Source organism: Mauremys reevesii, linkage group 2 (assembly GCF_016161935.1).
Source record: "Mauremys reevesii isolate NIE-2019 linkage group 2, ASM1616193v1, whole genome shotgun sequence".
NCBI lineage: Eukaryota > Metazoa > Chordata > Testudines > Geoemydidae > Mauremys > Mauremys reevesii.
The window spans coordinates 108,895,496-108,917,489 of record NC_052624.1 but is presented as its reverse complement, the minus strand read 5'-3'; the positions used below and the strand labels follow the sequence as shown (position 1 = coordinate 108,917,489).

General features: G+C 46.7%; 1 long non-coding RNA gene across 1 annotated transcript in view; it reads right to left on the bottom strand.

Moving 5' to 3' along the window:
• Positions 1-634: 634 nt before the first annotated feature.
• The window catches only part of LOC120398775, a 32,036-nt gene continuing 10,676 nt past the window's right edge, over positions 635-21,994 (bottom strand). The window contains exons 2-3 of the long non-coding RNA XR_005594698.1: positions 1,890-2,002; positions 635-746 (exon numbers count right to left, since the gene is read on the bottom strand). This is a non-coding gene — a long non-coding RNA (uncharacterized LOC120398775). The remainder of the gene's footprint in view (positions 747-1,889; positions 2,003-21,994) is intronic.

Genomic DNA, 21,994 nt, shown 5'->3' with positions numbered 1-21,994 from the left:
AAGGGACCAGGAACACCATACCACAGGATCAGGAACAACAGGTAAACAGCTCTTCTCTTGACCTATGGTCTCGGCTAGGACATAATAGGCACTGGGCTGCCACTGGGGCAGACAGTGCTGTGCGCGTGGTCCTTAAATAGAGTCTTGTCTCCAGGCAGATTACACAGATCACATGACCCTGTTCCTGCCTTAGGTTGCCCGCCTTGAACAGAAAAGGGCACCAACTGGCAAACAAGAAGGGGTAACAATATGGAGGGCAATCCACAACTTAGACAAACAAAATGGCAAATTGGAAAATTAACCTTACAGTATGTAAAAGATGAACAAAGTTCTAGGCAACTGGAAATGACCCTTTGCAATGGAAATGTTTACACAGTTTTCATTATAGGCATTGGTGCTAGACAAGAACAAACATTAAAGCTAGTGGGCCAAATTGAACTCTAGTGCAAATGTATGCAGACCTATCATTGGAAGTAATCTGCTTACACCAGGGTTGAATTTGATCCATTGGTCTTTATTGACTTTGAAATAGCAATACTCCTTTGCACAGCTGAAGCCGTAAACATTCTATTCTGTGAAGATCAGGATCAGCTAGAAAACTTTCAAAAATTGCTTTGCAGGGTAAATGTCACAGACAGTTTGTTGAATTATTTAAAAAATGAATTCACATGCAGCAGTGACCTTTCCCTGTGTTCCACACATATTACTGTGTCTTTATGCTCCTATTGGGTCTTTCATGTGGTGGCCTGTAAAAAGAATTAATGGTAAATTTTAATAGAAGAGGCACCTAAAATTCAGTGGAAGTGCAATGCTGCCACTTCTGGGTTGGGGCGAGGGAAGGGAATCCAAACAGATGAGAACCTGGAATCGGTGAACAGTCCCATTTTCACCACAACTTCCTGCTGCAAAGGCCTGCCCATCGGATTCCATAGCTTCTACAGAAGACTCTCCAGACTGCATGTATTATTAATAAATCATTTTTCAGAACACCACACAGTAGCTTTCCTTGGGTTTAATCTTGAGAGTTTACTGAGCACCTGTAGCGGCGCCCACTGTATGTTGGAGTTGAGGATGCGCAGCACCTTCAAGATCGGACCCGGATTCTGGAGGATGAAACCTCTGATCTCATCTTGTCCTGACTGTCCCTGCTGGAATGGCCTGGCACCCACAGAGGAAGAGAACTACGCTGCCCCAGATGGTACTCAGACACTGAAATGACAAACCACTGTGCCTGTACTTCTCTGGTAAACAGGGCTCATCACAGCCTAATCTCTGTATCTAGCACATTTCATACTTGGAGCCCCATGTGCTCCTGCAGGAACCTACGTATTCAAATTAGAAATGACTAAGCCCTCTTAATGGACAGATTATGAACAGCTCTGCTCGCCTAGAGGACAACCTCTCGTCCTGGCACAAAATGCAGCTGGCTGAGCATCAGCTTCAGTTTGTGGGACTTGGTGTCAGAGGTGGAGCAAGCTCCCTTGCCAGACAAGAGTCAGAGGGTCTGTAGAAACATGCACAATAGCTATAAGAATGTTCACATTGGTTGAGAAATCTAATGAGCTGAAGCCCGAGGTGCTTTAAAAAGGTTTATCATCTTGCATCACTAGAATTGCAACATCCTTCTTTCTGACATGCAATCTTGACCCACCCATATCCATTCCCAATAGTGCTGCAAAGGTCATTTTCCTAGCGCACTTCTTTAATCACATCACTCCTCAGTTTGTACCCCTCCATTGGCTCCCCTTTCTGTACCACAGCAAGCATAAGCTTCCTGGCCTCACTTTCAAGGCCCATCTCCACCGTGCCTATCACCTCTCATTTAGCACTGAGAATCCTCCCACCCCACACTCTGTCAAATTCCAAAATGTATGTATAGAAAACCCTACCTAACCAAAAGGAGTAGAAGAATCACTGAAGCTCTTAGATCCATTCCCTGGCTTCCGCCAAGGATGCTATATTCAAAACACCTTCTCCCTCCAAATGATGGTTGTCAGACCACCTGCAAAACACCAAGAATCAAGGAAGCAAAGTCTAGCATCAGAAGTGGAAAACACAATCTGTTCATACTTAACTCCAAGAACTTTTTGCAGGTCCATGCCACTGTGTGAACATCGGCCGAAGTGGCAGCAGTACACAGACACCCACCTTACAGCTTTATATTGTTTCTTCTTTCTGAGGTTTGCTCAGCTTGGATGACAGTGAACCTGAATTGGTTGGTTTCACTTTTCATTTACAATCACTTGCATTTTCTGCTTCGCTTGCGCCAGCACAAAGCGATTGTTTCAGTTTCTTCCCTTTTTTGAAAATTAAAAATTAAATATAAAATGGCATGAAAATTTCTCTGTATGTGAGGGTTTATGGAAATTTTTTTTAAGCAAAACCTAAAATGTATGGATCTAAACTACCGGACAGTGTCAATTGAAACAATTATCTTTTTTAAAATTAAAACAAATTTTCATTTTTCACTTCGCCTTTCCCCTCACTGTACCCCTCACGCTCCATGCTCTTTCCATTCTGAATCTGAGTCCTGGCACTTACCAGGAGGCCAAGAGAACAGTCCTAGAAAACGCATCAGGATCCGAATAAAAACTTTGATTGTCTTGTGGCACAATCCCCCCCATATTTGCTGTGACGTAAAGGTATGTTAATCTGTTTTTAAAAAGTCCGAGTACAAAGGATGTTTTTTTTTCTCATTTTCACTAAAGTGAAAAAGCAAAATGAATTTATTTCAGATTAAAATCCAGATGTGTTCACAGGGTTCTAGTAAGTATAATTCTGCAGCAGAAAGGTAGCTGGAGAATAACCTTCCTGTTACTTACTAGTGCACAGGCATAAACTGATATGTTATGTGATGCAAGGGTTGGATGCTCAGTGGAAGGATGCATTTATTATAAATTTACCTGTAATCTGTTCAGTTATTTGCTAATCAATATTCTGAATACAGATGGGCCGACAAGGCAGTGTTCTGATTTGGATTAGATTTATTAAGGGTGGGGGTAAGAATTAAGGTTTGATACCAAATTAAGTCGAATGTTTATATTCAATGGGGCAGGACTTGAGACTTCCATCAGCCTGAATTGTGGCCATCTTCCACATTCAGCAGCACTCATGCAGTTTCTGCCATCGGGAGCTGGACTCCATGGGTGGCAGTTATAATAGGCCAGGGGAAGCTAAGCCTTCCCTGGTGCAGCCAGCGCTGACGCCCCTGCTGGATGCCTGTGCCGTGGCGGCCCCGCCTCTTCCCCTCCCTGCTAGGAGTGCGCTTCCACCAGAAGTTTTTGGTTATTTATTATGTGCCATGCAGGTTCCCAGGCGGTTGAGGAGGTGGTTCCCGGTCCCTTGGATTCCCCAGGTAGATTACTGATGAACCCAGGAAGCTGAGTGGCAGCTGTTGCTGCCTGGCTGCTCCACCCCCAGTCTCCGGAGATCCCCGCTGATGCTCGCCAGTTCCTCCTCGCCTCCCCACTCAGCCCCCGCACTGCTGCTTGAGCATGAAGGTGGGGGAAGGAGAGGAGGGATGGACGCATTGAGCTTGGGGGAGGGAGGATCGAGTGGGGAAGGGGTGGGCCCTGGGGTGGACGGGGGTGGGACCTGGAGCAGTGCTGGGGTGGAGTGTGGGCGGGTCCACAGGCCGAAGAGGTGGGACAGCTAGCCTCCCCAAGGGAAAGCTTCACTCGCTGCCCATGCTGAACTCTCTTTAGAGCAGGAGTGGGAAAACTTTTTGGCCTGAGGGCTACATTTGGGTAGGGGAAATTGTGTGGTGGGGCATGAATGCTCACAAAATTGGGAGTTGTGGTGTGCGAGTGGGTGAGGGCTCTGGCTGGGGGTGCGGGGTATGAGGTAGGGCCAGAAATGAGTTCAGGGTGCAGGAGGGTGCTCAGGGCTGGGACTGAGGGGTTCAGAAGGTGGGAGGGGGATCAGGACTGGGGCAGGCAGTTGGGGCATGGGAGGGGGCCAGAGATGCAGGCTCCGGGTGCCACTTACCTCAAGCAGCGGAGGCACGGCAAGGCGGCTCTGTGTGCTGCCTTGTCCACAGGTGCCACCCCTGCAACTCCCATTGGCCATGGTTCCTGGCCAATGGGAGCTGCGGGGGCAGTGCTTGGGGTGGGGGCAGCATGCGGAGCCCCCTGGCTGCCCCTATGCGTAGGAGCCAGAGGGTGGACATTCCACTGCTTCTGGGAGCCATGTGGAGCGGGGCAAGCCCCAAACCCCGCACCCTGGTTGGAGCGTCAGAGCAGGGCAAGCCCTGGATCCCACTCCCCAGCAGGAGGTTGAGGGCCTGATTAAAATTCCTGGAGGGTCGGATGCAGCCCTCAGGCCATAGTTTGCCCACCCCTGCTTTAGAGTGATGTTTTAAGATTTTGGCCACAACCTAACTGGAAGAAGAAGAAGGAAAAAAAGGCTCCTTCTAGTTTGGAGCTGAAATGGAAACAACTGTAGGTACAATTTCAGAGTTGAAGTTGAACATTCCCACCCCCCTGAACTGTGAAGGAGTTGGATATGTGGTTCTGGTTTTGGCCTCCTCTAATTTTTCCCCCAGATGAATATAATGGAAGTTTGCTGTCTGGCTCACTGGCTGGAAACATTCTCTAGGTAAGTGTCTGAGATTTCTTCCAGCAAGAGTTAAGGATCTATGTTATCTCTAGCCCAGTGAGCTTGAGTTATAAAAACCTATCCTCCCATTATGTTTCTGGTTATGTAGCACTATTAAGGGATCAAAGTAACTGCTCTCTCAGCTATTAAAGAATAAAGGTGAAAAGGGTTGTGACCAGCACTTCCCCCCACAATACTGTTTAATTGAAGCTCAGAAAAGATTCTTACAATATAAGATAATTTATATATAAAGCATAGTTCCATTTACTGTCATTCGACCACTTTTGAAGCACTTGTCATTACTTTAACTGGGCCCTGCTTTATAGAATGGGGTCACAGGGATTATACCATGGGACAGAAGCACATTTCAGCTTTGTTTCAAAAGTGACACACCCATTAAATAGGTGGCGCTGAAGGGAGTAGGTCACTCAAACGATTGTTAAAGGAACGTGGAGCATCTCACTTGAACGTCATCAGTGTGGAAAAAAGTTGTTACAAGCTGATGACTGATCCATGGCATATGGAAAATGACTTGTCTTGGTGCAGATGTCCACATCCCACTGAGCACCCTGAACATCAGATGCTGTTGGGAAATCTCAGCACCTCTCAGTCTGAGAAGAGGCCCAGAACTGAATGAGCTGAGCCATCCCCTTGTTCTTGCAGGCAGATCTACTTGGTTACATAACTGAGGCACATTTATAGGGAAATGTGCTGGTATTGTCCATACTGTATCTGACTTAGGGCTCTCAGAGGACTTCAGCTTCCTGCATCTCAATGTGGCACTACTTTGACCTCAGCAGAGCAAACAGCCTCATCCACCTCACCCATCCATGGCTTTGGCTTTACTGGTAACTCAAAAACAATAGCACAACATAGTCTTCAATTTATTCCCTGAGTTTGACCATTCCTAGAGTTTCCCTCCAAAGCCATGTTTGGATTAGCCCTCTCCTTCCTTCGGGACCCAAAGAGAAACCACTCCTCCCTTTGCAGCCTGGCTGAAGCTAATTGGACCCACTGGAAAGCATGACTCAGCAGTGGAATTCTACATTCCTATTGTTGTGCGGTTGGGTTGGGTGAAACCTCATTGAAGCTGGTGGGCATCACTGCCACCCTTCATCTAGGACAAGTAAGAATCAAGCACCTTTCTGGAACCAGATAGCTGAACCAATAGGAGCCCCCGTCCAAAACACAGGCACAACCTGACTCTATCAGCAATTGTTCCTCCTAACAAAACCAACCCCCCAGACCCCAAATTTTGGCTCACCGCTCACATCAGAAAGGGATAATGTTCTACAGAGTACAGGCTATGCCAGTCTGCTACAAGTCTGAGAGACACTGGAATTGAAATGAAAATGGAGCTACTTCACCAGGGTTTGCATTTGTGTTAAAAACTGAGTTGGATACAAAAGAGAAACTCTGGAAAGACTGAAGATAATCATAAGGGAAAGATTGAATAGCTGAAGTGCCTGCTCTCTTAGTGAATGTCCTCTCTTTAAACTAGCCTTACCAAAGAGAATGTGAAAATTGCAGCTCAGTCTGGAAATGGGGAGGGATATTGCTCGAGGTTAATCATGTAGACTTGGAGGAGAAAGACAAGAAGCCAGACATGACATCATGATAAACTGAATGTAATAAGGGTTTCCGTTGGTATTAATGTAAGACAGCAATGTCCAAGCTCAGCTGGTAATTGGATCTGACAGCTGGTAGGGCTGGTCACATTGCATACATCAGTAATGTTGATCTGTTGATATTTTTTTCTAAATGTAGTGCAGATGTTTCTTTGTCGCTCTGATTTTGCCTATAATGGCCCGAATGACCACTCTCCTTTACAGGTAAAAAGTTCAGCCTTCTACCTGTCCTCTAATGATGGACTCAGATTATTTCAGTTGCTCCAGACTCTGTTTTATTTCTTACCTGTAGCATTTAGCCCACAGCTGTAAAACACCAAACATCAGGATGTGTAATCAGGATTTTATTGCCTTAATGTATTTTAAAAGCAGGAAATCTATAAGCAGGTTCAGTGCAGACAAAGCAAGGCTTTGAGAGCGCTGCACATTGGTGCACCCTCACAAATGTACCTTTCACTTCAAGGGTGTCCCCAGTACAATTCTAGCTCAATCCCTGGGAGTTGGGGCTGGGAACATATTAAAAATCACCTTCTCAGTGCTCTGGGACACCCATGCATTTTGAGATGCCACGTGATGGTTCGCAGTTTCAGTGCCCAACAGGAGGTGTGTAATAGAAGGACCTCACCACATGATCAGTGTTGGATGGCGAACTGAGATTACACCGCACTATCATTTACTGTTTCAGTAGTGCCTAGGAACCCCAGCGTGGTAGGTGCTGTACAAGCACCCTGAAAGACAGCCCCTGCCCCAAATTGCTTTCAGTCTAAATAGGCCAGACAAATGGTGGGAGGAGAAACAGGCACAGAATGATGATGTGACTTGCCCCAGGTCACACAGCTTGTCACTGGCAGAGCCAGGATTTAGACCCTGGGTCTCCTGACTCCCATCCTGTGCCAATTTGCTAGTCCATGCTAGCTCAAGTCACAAAATTTAATACCCCCCCTCCCCCGCAAGTGTAGGGATGTGTAGGGCTGGGTGAATTGACTCAGCACATTTTAAAAAGAAGGGTGACCTGTAAAATATGGATCTGGGTTCTGATTATCAAGTACCCCAAATTTGGGGCTGTTTGGGCTCCGAGTTTTGGTTCTGGCAAACATCCAGTTTAAACAACTGGAGAAACAATGGGACCAGTTTTGCCTTCTGCTATGGCCCTGCTCTACATTGTGTGGGGGTCAGGCCTAGATTTCCAAGGGAGCAAAGAAAGGCAGAATAAAGCCACCTTTGTATTCCACCGGCCTCAGCTGTGCCTTCTGTGCTGTGTCTCCTGTGAGGTGCAGCCCAGAATCTCGTCCTGTATGTTTATGGACAAACTGCTGTCATTTATATTCATGCAACCCCCACCTATGTCAACAGGGTTTGGATGGAGGTGATTGAGGCCTATTATCTTCAAAGATTTGTAGGAGGAAGGGAGAGGACAGAGGGTACATCCAGACTACCCGCCGTATTGGCAGGTAGCGATCGATTTATCAGGGATCAATATATTGCTTCTCATCAAGACGCGATATATGGATCACCGAACACACTTTCCGTCGACTCCGGAACTCCACCAGAGCGAGTGGGGGTAGCGGAGTCGATGGGGGAGCCGTGGCCATCGATCCCGCGCCATGAGGACGGGAGGTAAGTCGGAATAAGATACGTCGACTTCAGCTATGGTATTCCCATGTCAAAATGAAAGCATGTGTTTGTGGGAGTGCCCCATTCTATATAACTTCCAGGTCTAGGTTCACAATTGTTTTATAGAAATGGCAGGTACTGCCAGGAACTATCACTCCATCTCTGTCGGGCTTCAGCAAAAGTGATGGTGTCAGAGGGTGTGACATTGATCTTGTCACTAAGAGTGAAAAAGCTTAACCTAAATATGTGACTAGCTAATGCAAAACCCATGTTTGATACCTGGACTCCCTAATTATTATAAGCTAGTGAAGCTAGTTTATTATCTGATGATAATGATACAGTTGTGATTCTCAGAGGGGAGTCTGCGGCTCTGAAGGCTCTGAGCAGGTTTCAGGGGGTCTGCCAAAATAAACCAGAGAGCAGGGCTGGTGTTAGACTCACTGGGGCCCAGCACAGAGTCCAAGCCCGAGCCCCACCACATGGGTTTGAAGGCCAAGCCTGAGCCCAGCCAGGATGAACAGTAACCATGACGTGCGCGTATGCGTCTCGAAGAAATCCCCACGTCTCGGCAGAATTGTTGAGCAGCACCAGGAACACGTTTCATGCTGAGTAAGTAAAACAAAAATAAGATTGTGTTTTTATTTTTGTGCCTATATTATATTAGGTAGGTGTGTGTGTGTAACTGTGGAGCTATCCATTTAATGCAGCGTTTAATTTACTGGCTATGCAGTACAACAGTTGTGGCACAGGTGGGCTGTGGAGTTTTATAGCATGTTGGGGGAGTCTCAGAAAGAAAAAAGGTTGAGAACAGCTGATGGACATCAGCATTAACACCTTCAGAATTTCTTAACCTTGAAGATCTGGGTGAGCCCCCATCTCGCGGCAGACCCAGGACTGTCCAGCATCCAATGATATGGATATCATACCCGTGTAGTTGAGTGGATATCAAAACACTGCCTTGCGCCAAGACACGCTCCAGAGCTAAGATACTTAAGAGCCCCACCCTGCAAACACTTGCACACGTGAATCATATGACTTGCACGTGTAATCTCATTAGAGATAGACGGGGTAGCTCATATGCATACGGTTACTCGTGTGCATAAGTGTTTCAAGGATGGGTGCCTAAGTGGGAGCTTTTCGAAGGCAGAAAGGCCTGCAGCTCTCACTGAAAGATAATGGGATTTGAGCCTCTCTTCCCATTTGGGCCTTTGAACCCTCCTCCTTCTCCAGATGTGAATGTGTAGGAGGGAGCTTTGAATATAATGGGTTAATTTTCAGAGCTATTAACCCTTCCTCTTTCTTCACACCGGTTATAGCTGTAAATGGTAATGATTACTGAGTGTCTGTGGCAATTGTAGTATATCTACATAGGCCCTCTTCTTTTCTTTCCTTCTCAACCTTGTTGTAGCCATTCTGCATGGGGAAAACTATTACAGGAAAGATGATACAAAAATATTTCAAAACTAGGGCTGCTGGAAGAGCGAAAGAGAGAGAGTTGGAATCCAAATGCTAGATTTCTGAATACAAATGGAAGAGGTGACAGAGGCTAATGCAGTGAAATGAACTGCAACAGAGTCATGTTGGGAATTATTTAGCTATTCGCAACCATTTCTGTAAAAAAAAATAAAAAAATAAAAAAATAAAATTGTAATTGGGAAATGAGGTGAGTGTCAAATAATATGTCACTTGACTTGAGGCCTTGCAAGGAGGGGGTAAAAAAAAGAAAACTGCATAAACATGTCACCCTCCTAGACATGCTCTGAAATAGTTCCCTGCTTTTTCAATTAGCACCCAGGACATACTGTCATGTAGCGTTTTATATTTCCATGCAGAGTACATTTCTCCTTAAGAGAAATTAAAATGACGGGAAAGCTGGTGTGTCACATTCAATAACATCACAAACTTTTCTGCTTCAGTGGTTGGGGAGAAGGGAGAAAGAAAATACTCTGATGTAATCCAAGAAAGTGACTGTTAGGGAAATAAGTTTATAACTCAGCATTCCAGTCTCTTACCTGGAGGAGTGATAATTACATCAGTCTAAGAAACAATACAGGCTTCCTGACAGGGGCTCATGGATAGGAATACATATTGTTTGCCTGTGTGGACACATGACATATGTCACAATTATAAAATATTTTGTGTCTCTGCACTGCATGAATGCTACATTCCAGTACAAATGGTTTTCCATTACAATAAACTGAATAGAGAAGGTTGTCTTGTCTTTCAAAATATCATCATCAGAGACCCATCTCCTAACCCGCCCTGATTCTCCTCCCAGTTTTGTTTTTATTGTCTGATTTTTCCTTAGGCAAAAATCCTACTCCTGACAGCACCTCTCTATTTGCATTGCTTTTTGCTTCTCACCATTACTTGGCCCAAGCCTCAGCACTAACTGGCCTTATTTTGTATTCCTCAGTGTGTCTGCAGTGCAGCCCCAAGGTGCCCAGGGTCTGTAGAAATGGCAGGCCAAGAACTAGGCCTCACTTCATGAGCAGCAGAGGCAGGAAAATAATGGCTTTGAAATATGTTATGAATGTTTGAAGAATGTGTTACTGGCCACTGAAAATTCTGCAGTGTTAATCTGAACAAGCTGCGCACACATACAACTTCCTTGTTCTGTTTTCTTTATTAAATGTTAAACCTTCTGGTATTACTGTTTAGCAATGCATACTCTTGGAATTGCACGGCTGACTTCTTGAGAAAAGGAGGAGGAGATGGACTTATGGCTGAAGCATCAGAAGCGGTGGGGCCAGGAAATCTGGCTTCTGATTTCAGTTAGATGGCATTTGTTTGCGACCTTGCATGAGTCACTATCTCACCTCCCAGGCTACAATCGTCTTTTTTTAAGAAAAGGGATATTACATCCTACCTCCCATGGTTTTTAGGGTTAATCAATTAATATTTGTAAAGTGCTTTGAGATACTCAGATGGAAGGTGCTATAGAAATACAAGCACGTGGTTGCCAATTTTGTTGGACTTAATTCTGGAGGGTTCATTAAATGACATAATCTTTTAAATTAAAGATTAACCTTTAATTCCTGGAGACTCCAGGACAATCCTGTAGAGTTGGCAACCCTAGGTACAAAGCTCAGATCCCTCTTCCATGGAAATGTAGAATTGTTCAAACTTCCTTTAATAATATCAGTCGCTGAGTGTCATTTGTGCTGTTATCTGTACAATAGTTGATAGAAAAACACTGACCGTTTCCTTGAAAGAGCTTCCTTGCTCTTTTCTTCTCCTGGTGTTATCCTGAAAGTCCCAGCTGATCTGGGCTACTCAGATCTTCCTTTCAGCTACTTATTGCTTTAGTGCTGCTCTCTCACCTTTGCTGGGGTGTGTAACATGGAAAATTATGGTATCTCAGACACGGCCCTTTGATAGTAATGGTTGGTAAATGAAGTATTTCCAACCCAGAAGGTAAAATCATGAGTCAGACCCCACCCCCTAAATCATGAGACTGGTCTAAAAATGATGAGGTTTTTAAAAACAATAAATTTGGAATTCTTTTCATTTGCCTTTTGTTATTGAATCTTAAGGGGTTGTATTTTCCAGCTTTTCAGCAGTCGTCAGGGCTAGAAACTTATTTTTTCCCCAATGAAATAAGACCTGAGATTCTCACACATTCACTTGATTCTACCGGGGGAAAAAAAAAGTATTGCAAGACTCACAATAAAATCGGGACAGCTGGCAACACCATGTCCTGTTAACTGGAGCATCTGTCTGGCTAAACATTTTTAGTGCCCACATCACCATGATACTTAGGCATGAATGACAAGCAGCTGGAAAGGGAACTCTTGGTAACAACATTTGCAAGGGCCAGACAGAAAAGAATGTATATTCTAAATGCAAACGATGTAAGGGGTAATGGAACTTTTATTGCATAGTTGAAAAATAACATATAGTAAACCTAGAGATAAATCCTTCCCAGAAGAACTGCTGCAGAAAAACTAACACTTAAAACCATTCCCATGCCCCAGTCTTCACCACAGCACCAAGGGGGACTGTGCTATTTGCCGCCATCTACTATTTCTAGATACTGTGGTACCACACTGAGATTTTGAAACCGACTTGGTCCTTGAGTGTACAATAAACTGTGGTCTTTAAATGTACTGCTAGAGTCGCCCTCTAACACAGCCTGCCTTTCAAGCCAAACCAAATGAAAAGCTTATGCAAATATAGAGCCATGAAAGAATAAGGCCATATTTTCAATATGGGTGTTCAGGGCGCATACAGAGATTATTTTTATCCTAGGAACATGTTTAAAGCACTGCTAAACAACAGGTTTAGCGCAGTTAAAATTGGAGGTGTAATTCCACACTGAACCATGAAGGGGAGCGCTTCATTGTGACTGCTGCCAGCAGCACTCTGAGACTTATGGGTGGGCGGGGCTCGAAAGTAGATTGGGGGATGGAGGGAAAGAGAGTCAGATGTGGGCTGGTGAGGATGTGGGGAGGTGATGGCTCCGTCTTTACGACAGGAGCTTATCTCCTTTTTGTTGGTTAAACTGTTGGCCAAACAGAGAAGCCCAGCCCAAAGGGGGTTAAGAGTAAACCAAGCTTTGGAAGAGCTCTGTACACAGAAAAGCCCTGCCCAGGGAAGTTAAGGAACCCCAGGAGAACTTCTAGAATATGTCTGTTTCAGTCTTAGTGCAGCAAATTCTACACAGCTTCTCAAGGGAGCCTTTCAGGGTCTGTATGTGTCTCCCAGCCCTCCCTCCATTCAGAAGGGGACCTAAACACTGCAAATAGACCATCAACTCACTCTTGCTCCCATTACAGTCAATGGAATTTGGCTTTTCTGACTTCTGGGGGAGCAGGACTAGGCCCCAGGACTCCTGAAGTCCTAATCATAATTATTATGTTTTCCTTAGTGTGTGTAGAGTTCACTGAGAAATGGAACATTTGCAGTCATTGTGGTTTGCTCTCTAATCTAAATTATTAGTGGTGCTAGTAACAAAAATTCTTTTAGATGAGCCCTTAAGAATCAAAGGTTTGTCTGCTGTAAAGAGACAATGGCTTTTGTTGTTGTTTCTCTGCATCATTAATCAAACTTTTCCCTGCACCTGCTGTTGCATAGCCCACCACTGCTGCTCTCCAACCCAGAAGTGGCTGAAGTTTGGTCATGCCACATGTTATATAAGGTCACATAAGTCATCTGAGATCCAATAGGATGAAAATGGTAAAAATCAATGCCAAATGTTTATAGTCTGTGCAGTTTGATTCGTGGTATTATTATTATATAATCAGTAACTTTTTCTTAGAGATGTTCCTTGACAGTACTAGTCAGCTTTCACTGTCTAAGCTGTTTAAATAGAAGCTGAATCTTATTATGAAATGGAAGAGCAAGTTGGAGAAGCTTTTACACTGTAGTTTTGCTGTGGAATAGCATTTATTTCTTTCCTAAATGTGTGTGTTTTGGGTTTTTTTTTTTTAATTTCAGAGCATTATAAAGTCACTTGAGTAGCACTTTTTCTGGTACACTACACTTAGTTATTTCTTCAAAGGTTATTCTTCAGTCAAACTCTTTCCTTTCTGGATTCATTTGGCTGGCAGAATAACTTGCCATATACATAGCATATGGCATTTGATGTCACTGTAATATATAGCTAAGCTTGAATTAGGTTAGCAATGGGTTACATCCAGTTTTAACTGCAGTATAAAGAGCAAAAAAAAAAAAATCTTATAGGACCAAACCTTTTGGCAGCCTCATTCCTATATCATATACTCTTGTGAATTGGCATCAATTTAAAACGTTACTGTAATCCCCTCTAGCAATATGTCATATATTATTGTGAATTTTTGGAAGAAATTGCTCCCTTCTTCATTTAAATATGGTTTTACAATAACAGAGTAGCTATAATATTTTACATTTATACATAACATATTCCAGCCAGGGAGCCCAAATGTTTAAAACATTCATAATTTATCTTATAACCCTCCCTGTAAAGTAAATCAGCATTATCCCTATTTTAAAGATAATGGAAAGAAGTCAGAAAAAAACTGAGTGAATTGCCGAAAGTCCTACAGGGAATCAGTGGTAGACTAGGACCTGGTCTACACTAAGAAGGGGGGTCGAACTAGGGTACGCAAATTCAGCTACGTGAATAGCGTAGCTGAATTCTAAGTACCCTAGTTCAACCTACTCACCTGTCCAGACGCGGCGGGGTCAAACTCCACGGCTCCCCCGTCGACTCCGCCACCGCCATTTGCAGTGGTGGAGTACCGGAGTCGACCGCAGCGCTTCCGGAGTTCGAACTATCGCGTCTAGATCAGACGCGATAGTTCGAACTCTGAGAAGTCGAACTCACCGCGTCGACCCGGAAGGTAAGTGTAAACCTACCCTAGGGGATTAAACCCAGGTCCTTTGGACTCCTAGTTCTGTGCTATGCAATTGTCCTTCCTTTCCAAACGTCAGCTTGTAACGTAAAAGCATATTACAGCACTGAATCTCAATACATTTGTTACCAAATGTGAACAATTAGAATTCTGGAAATGTAACAGTACAGCAATGACTTTGATGCTCATTATATTTTGAAATGAACTGATTGGTCAGAACGCGATTCAGGACCAATGTACCATTATTTCATCCTGTGCACAGTGAGGGTAAAATGCTAATCTACCTGAATGGGCATCTTCTACATTCACTGTGTGCAGGGGTTAATGACTGCACAAGGCAGTTGCCAGGCATCTGGCATCAGCCTTTGAGCTGAAAATATCCTCTGTGTGGTGGTGGTAAGGTGATAGATTGATGACTCTGGGGATATAAGTCCTCTCTCGAGCTTCAGAACAAGCTAAAGCCCAGGTTTTCAAGCTGGGGGTCATGACCTCCAGGGAAGTCGCAAGTAGTTTGCAAGGTTTTTTTTTCTGTAATATGGGGGTCATGGTATGGCAAAGGTGGAGGACCACTGAGTTGGGAGATCAGGTGTAAAAGCATTGGGTCTAAATGGAATTAGTTTACAGAGAGAGCCTAGGATCAGGCATTTCTGAGGGGATCCCCAAATCCCTAACACTTTGGTCTTTCTGCTAAAATCAGTCCAAGAAGGTGGAGAAATTAAAAAGCAAACCCTCTTCTTTGTTGACAGGGCAGGATTCTAAAAAGAAGAACTATTGGTAGAAGGTTTAACAAGATGAGAAGCCTTGCACAAAGATGCACTTTTAAACTTTTGGAAAGGGAACAGCGTGGGCAGCCACAGAGTAAATTTCCCTACACTGCCTCACATCACTGCTTCTATGCTGACCTGTCAGCCCTATGACCCCTGACCTGATCTTACAAAAGGTCGTTATACAAGATTAAACTATATCTCAGGTGGTAAGACATACTAAAATGCTTTAAGGGGTGATAATCAAAGCAATTAAAGATATAATGTTGCTAGTAGGGAAAATAAAAGGTGGCATTTTTTTTTAAAAGGCTTTGCAATAAATATAAGGCCTAACCAGATAACAGAAGGCCTAAGCAGCTAGCATAAAGCCTATATAGTTAGCTTAATGTGCTTGACCTAGGATTATAAAAAAAACAAAACCAAACCCACAAAGGGTCAATTTAAGCTTGAAATAATGGATTTGTATGGAACTTTTGGTACATGTAACCAGGAAGTGAAATAGCATTCACATATTGAAACCATTGTGAAGTGTAATAGTGTAATTCTAGTTCCCCTGGAATGACAAACACACCTAAATCAGATATGGTGCCAGATGGGGGTGTGGGGGATGTAAGGAGAGGATATAAAAACATGATCAGCCCAATCCCTGGTTGGGACACCCAGGGGAAGTCAGAATGGCAGGAGCCTGAGTATAACCAAGACCTCTTGTGGTGGCCTCTGCTTACTTTTTTTCTATCTTTGCTGTTACTGGTCTCCACAATGTAGTAAATATGTCAGCATTGGGGGATTGCTTTCTCTTGTATCAGCCTAAGACTGGAAGTATTCACAGTCCAGGGGATGTTTTGTTACATGTATCTGGTTTTATGCTGATGCTTGGATTTCTTTCTAATTTAAGTTTCTAGTTTTGTGATTCACAAGTACCGTATTTTCCGGCGTATAAGGCGACTGGGCATATAAGACGACCCCTTAATTTTACAGTTAAAACATAGGTTTTGGCCTATACTCGCCGTATAAGACGACCCCCCCCCTTCCGAGGTGGGGAGCCCAGAGCCTTTTAAATCCCAGCCGCGGCTGGGAATCAGAGGGCTCTGGGCTGCCCGCTGCGGCGGGGAACCCAGAGCCTTTTAAATCCCAGCCGCGGCCGGGAATCAGAGGGCTCTGGGCTGCCCGCTGCGGCGGGGAGCCCAGAGCCTTTTAAATCCCAGCTGCGGCCGGGAGTCAGAGGGCTCTGGGCTGCCCGCTGCGGCGGGGAGCCCAGAGCCTTTTAAATCCCAGCCGCGGTGGGGAGTCAGAGGGCTCTGGGCTGCCCGCTGTTTATACCCGGCATATAAGACGACCCCCGATTTTTGGGGGTTGTTTTTTAGTATAGAAAGTCGTCTTATATGCCGGAAAATACGGTAATTTTATGTAGCTGCTGAGTAAAAAACCTGTTGTTAGTGACAAATGCAATTTGCACCCTAAACTTATCCAAAGCTACACTGGGAGGGACAACATATATAAGATGATATACACAAGAAGCTACGACAGTCCAAGTTCTCATTCAGACCTTAGCGTCTGTGGAAGCAGCTAATAAGGCTGCCCCATGTGACGATGTCTTTTGGTGATGTACAACCACCAACTCATTTCACACAGGCCACTCAACTGCCAGGTGATAGGAATTTTTTCTCACCACTGTCCTCCTGGGTTTGAGCCAGTGATCTAGAATAAAAGACTCTATATGGCTTCAGAACCAGTCAGTCCATATGATATACTGCCAAAGATGGACCCGAGCTGTAAAGTCTGGAATGGGCCCCTGAACTTCACCCATTTTGAGTATTTGATTCGGAGCTTTGTTTGTGCCCATCTTTCCTAGGAAGCAAGATACAAAGAAACCATCCCTGCATCCCCTGTGCTGAATGTGGGACTCAGTGCTTCTGGGAGTCAGTAGTGTCCAGTATTTCTAAAGCGCTTCTGCAGGGGAAAGAGTCAAGAGTGCTGGGCTGCCTGGTGCAGGACCGCTCCAGTGACCAGCCTGACCTACACAGTCAGGCGTGCGGCAGGGGGTGCGCTATGGAAGATGGGCATCTGGTGCTCGGAGTCCAGTTCTGTGAGTTTCTGAGAATGGGAAAAATGCTATTTTGTGCTCTGAAAGAAACACCCCACAGGTAGTGGTGAACCTGAGAGTAACAGAGCGGAATCTGGTGAGTACAGTAGTGCATTGTTCTGCTACTGAATAGCTCTATTCACTGCCTCTGTGGTGAATGAGACTTGCAATAGCAAAAAAACTGGTGTTCTGCTCCGGTTCATATATTATCTGCTACAGTAGTTCTGCTTTCACAAAGCATGAAAAAAGAAATCAGTCCTGTAATTGCTTTTTCATCGCCTTCTTCCCCTCCCCCTCCCTCTCTCTGAGGTAATCTTTCTGTCTAAAATCCTGTATCTTTTCAATATGATCCTGATGCAAGCAGATCCCACCTTGTGTTATATCAGACAGCTCACCTTTCAGAGAGAGGAGTAGAGACTAAAAAGATTAATTGAAAGGTAATGAAAATAGTTAGAGGAGGTATCCCAGGACTACTCTATGATGTGAGTTTGCAAACATGAAGGAACTTGACTGAGCCATTCAAAATTATGAAGGGACCCATTATACCAAACACGAAGGGTTAACCTGGTGAAGTTAAAGAGCAGATAATGCAGAACAAATCAAAGGAAAATCTACTTTATTGCCTACATAGTACCCCAAATGTGTTAGGTGCTTTTCAAGCAAATAAGACTTTGTCCTTGCCCTGAATAGCTAATAACCTAAGTTAAATGAAACACAATATATTTGCAAGTAGGAGGTCTGTGGGTAATGAAAGGGAGGATAAAGGTCGTTTACAAAGAGAACATGTGGTTGTTTTGTTTTGCTCTGCATACTTTTTAGATCTTCTTTACGCAGAGCATACTGTGGAACTTACTTATGCAGGAAGTCACTGAGCACGAATACGGTGGCTGAATATTTAAAAAGGCTTGATAATTCTTATGACTACTGTGGCAAATTCAGGCCAATTAGCTACCTGGAGAGGGGCAACAATTAGCTCGGAAGGCTTAGCCAGCAAAATAAGGTTCAGCTGGGGCAGGGGTTAGGAAGAAACTAATCAGGTTCAGCTGGCCCCAGTTGCTAGAGACCTTTTTAAACCCTCCCTGACAAGGAAGCCAGGGGGGGGAAGGAGGATGAGAGAAGCAGGGCAGCTGCCAGCAAGGAGGGACAGCTGAACTCTGAGACTCGCTGCAGGACGGAGGGCATTCTCCCCAAGGGGGGGGGGGGAAAGAAACTAGAACTAGGGGGCTGGCTGAGAAGGAATCAGCTCGGCCTTGTGAGATTGAGAAGGGTTTTTTTTTCCCTTGTGCCCTAGCCTGTGCCTCTGAGGCTGGGACGGACTGAGCTAACAAACAGAGGGGCAGGGGTTTTGCCACACGTGGTGTCAGGAGTGGGATCGCCTAGTGGGTGAGGCTCCATGGCAAGCCGTAACTGGGCAGGGTGAAGACCACCAAAAAAAAAAATTTTTTTTCTAAAATGGAGGATGTGCTGAAGGCACTGATACAGGCCACTGCGGCCCAACAAGAGGCTACCAGAGTGCAGGTGGCTGCCCAGCGGGAGTCCGTACGGGTACAACAGGAGACCAACCAGCTGTTGATGAGCCAGGCAGCCCAAGATCGAGCAAACCTGACCGAGGTAGTGAATCAGTTGAAGGCCCTGACCACAATGACGCAGGGGGCCCAGGGGACCCGACCGCTACGGGCAAGCAACTACTTGCAGAAGATGATACCAGAAGACGATGTAGAGGCCTATCTCCTTGCGTTCGAGAGGACGGCCCGGCGGGAGGCCTGGCCACAGGACCAGTGGGCCGGTCTGCTGGCTCCATTTCTATGCGGGGAGGCCCAAAAAGCCTACTTTGACATGGCCGCGGAAGCAGCCATGGATTACTCTCGGCTGAAGGCGGAGATCCTGGCAAGGGCAGGCCTGACGCCTGCCATAAGGGCCCAGCGCTTCCACGAGTGGAAGTATCGGGAGGACAAACCCCCGAGGTCCCAGCTATTCGATCTGATACACCTTGCTCGGAAGTGGCTCCGCCCCGAGGCCCATGGGCCGGAGAAGGTATTAGAACTCCTGGTATTGGACAGATACATGAGAGGGTTGCCGCCGGACATACAGGGGTGGGTCTGCCAAAACGACCCCTCCTCTTATGATGATCTGGTTGCTCTCGTGGAGAGACACTTGGCAGCCCAAGAACTATCTCAGACCCCCGGGGGAGGGAGGCGCCAATATCGGAGGCCAGCCTCTACACCGAGGCCCCCGTTCGCCCTAGCCCCGGGCCGGAAAATGGAGGGGAGGCAGGAGGTGAAGGAACCACCGGCAGTCCCGGAAAGACTGGAGGACTGGGGAAGAAGGGCTCCGGGAATGCGTCCCAGCAGCCCGAAAAATAGGGGGCTGCCCAAGGGGGGGTACCGATGTTATGCCTGTGGTGAACTAGGGCACATTGCTGCCCAATGCCCTAACCTTGGGGAGCCTATGCAGTGCGAACTAGGGGAAATAGGGGAACCGTGCGGGCTAATCAGTCTGGTCGGGGGCACGATGGTCCCTCATAGATACACCCGGCCCATTAAGTTGAACGGGATAGGGACCACAGCATTAATAGACTCGGGCAGTGCGATTACGCTGGTCTCTGGGAAGCTGGTCAGGCCAGGCCAACTATCCCAGGCCAAGCGCTCGGGAATATCCTGTGTACATGGGGATATCGGCTACTACCCGACCGTCCCTGTACGCATTGAGGTGCTCGGAAACCCCACCGAGGTGACGGTAGGAGTCGTTCCGAAGCTCCCTTACCCTGTCCTTATCGGACGAGACTTCCCGGGATTTGATGGCCTACTCCCTGGGAAAGAGGAGGAAGGGTGGGAGAACCCTGGGGCCCCAGGGGCGGCCCAGATGGGGGACCCTCTCCCCGCTTTCCACGAGTTTGGCCAGGACGTGTTCTCCCCACCGGGGAAGCCCAGGAAACCTCGGAGGGAATGGAGGGCCGACAAAAGGAGGGGGACGAGAATCCTGACCCGGTACCTGACGCCTACATTGGCGGGGGAAAGAAGGGGCGCAGCTGACAGCGGGGCCAGGCCAGCCGACTCCAGCCCATTTGTTGGGCCAGGTTCCCCGAAGGCTATCTCTGAGGGGGAGGGGGAGGAGGACCCCCCCAAAATGGGGCCCATAGGGGCCGCACGTGGGACTTTTGGTCAGGATCAGGCCAATGATCCCCTATACCACAACATTTTTAAAGAAGTAGTCGAGGTGAATGGGGTCCCGGTGGAGGGAAGAGCTAAGGGACCAGGACCGTATTACATGATTAAAAAGGATTTGCTGTATAGAGTAGTCCGGGTCCAAGAGCGAGTCATCGAACAACTCTTGGTCCCCCGGAAGCATCAAAGGGCGGTAATGGACCTGGCCCACAGTCATCTGTTCGGGGCCCATCTAGGGATGGATAAGACCCTCGACCGGGTTCTACAGAGGTTTTTTTGGCCTGGCATTTATGCAGCCGTCCGGCAGTATTGTTCCTCCTGTCCGGAGTGCCAACTACATGGGCCCCGACCATACTTACGGGCCCCTCTGGTCCCTCTACCGATTATTGAGGTCCCGTTCGAGCGTATAGCTATGGACATAGTGGGACCATTAGAAAAGTCAGCCCGGGGCCATCGGTACATCCTAGTAGTATTGGATTATGCCACCCGATACCCCGAGGCCATCCCCTTGCGGAATACCCTGTCCAAGTCCATAGCCAAAGAATTAGTCCAGATATTCTCCAGAGTAGGGATACCTAGATCCTGACAGACCAAGGGACCCCCTTTGTTTCCAAGCTGATGAAGGACTTGTGTGACCTGCTCCACATACGGACCCTCCGAACGTCGGTCTACCACCCCCAGACCGATGGCCTCGTTGAACGCTTTAACAAGACGTTGAAAAACATGTTGCGGAAGGTGATCAGCTGCGATGGAAAAGACTGGGACACCCTGCTACCATACGTGCTGTTTGCCGTCCGGGAAGTTCCTCAGGCCTCCACGGGATTCTCCCCCTTCGAGCTGTTATATGGTCGGCACCCCAGGGGCATACTGGACCTGGCTAAAGAAGACTGGGAAGAGCAGCCAAACCCAGGGAGAAACATTGTGCAACATGTGCTACAAATGAGAGACCGAATCGCCAGGGTCACCCCCCTAGTACGCGAACACATGGAGAAGGCCCAAGGGGCACAACGGACCTACTACAACCGTCAAGCAAAGGCCCGGAAGTTCCAGGTAGGGGACCGGGTGATGGTGCTCATACCCACGGCAGAGAGCAAGCTCCTGGCCAGATGGCAGGGACCCTATGAGGTAATTGAGGCAGTAGGGGAAGTTAACTACAAGGTCCGGCAGCCAGGCCGCCGGAAGCTGGAGCAGATCTATCACATAAATCTGCTGAAACCCTGGTGGGATAGAGAAACCCTGGTAACGGTGTTGGGGGCGCCACCCCCTAAAGACGATCAGCCCAACCAGGTGGGAATATCCCTGGAGCTGACCCCAGAACAACGATCCGAGGCGGTCAGCCTGGTCAAACGCAACCAAGACGTGTTCTCGGAGAAACCCGGTAGAACTACGGAAGTTCACCATCACATCTTCACAGAGCCCGGGGTGAAGGTGCACGTCAAGCCATACTGGATCCCGGAGGCCAAAAGAGAGGAAATTCGGAAAGAGGTCAGGAAGATGCTGGCCCTAGGGGTTATTGAAGAGTCTCATAGCCAGTGGTCCAGTCCCGTGGTTCTGGTGCCAAAGCCAGATGGCAGTATGAGGTTCTGCAACGACTTCCGCAAGCTGAACGAGGTATCTCGATTTGACGCCTACCCCTTACCCAGGATCGACGAACTGATCGACAGATTGGGAAAGGCCCGGTTCATGTCTACCCTGGACCTTACCAAGGGCTATTGGCAGATCCCCCTGGCGAAGACCGACAAGGAGAAGACGGCCTTTGCAACCCCGGAAGGACTATATCAATACACCGTTCTTCCCTTTGGATTACATG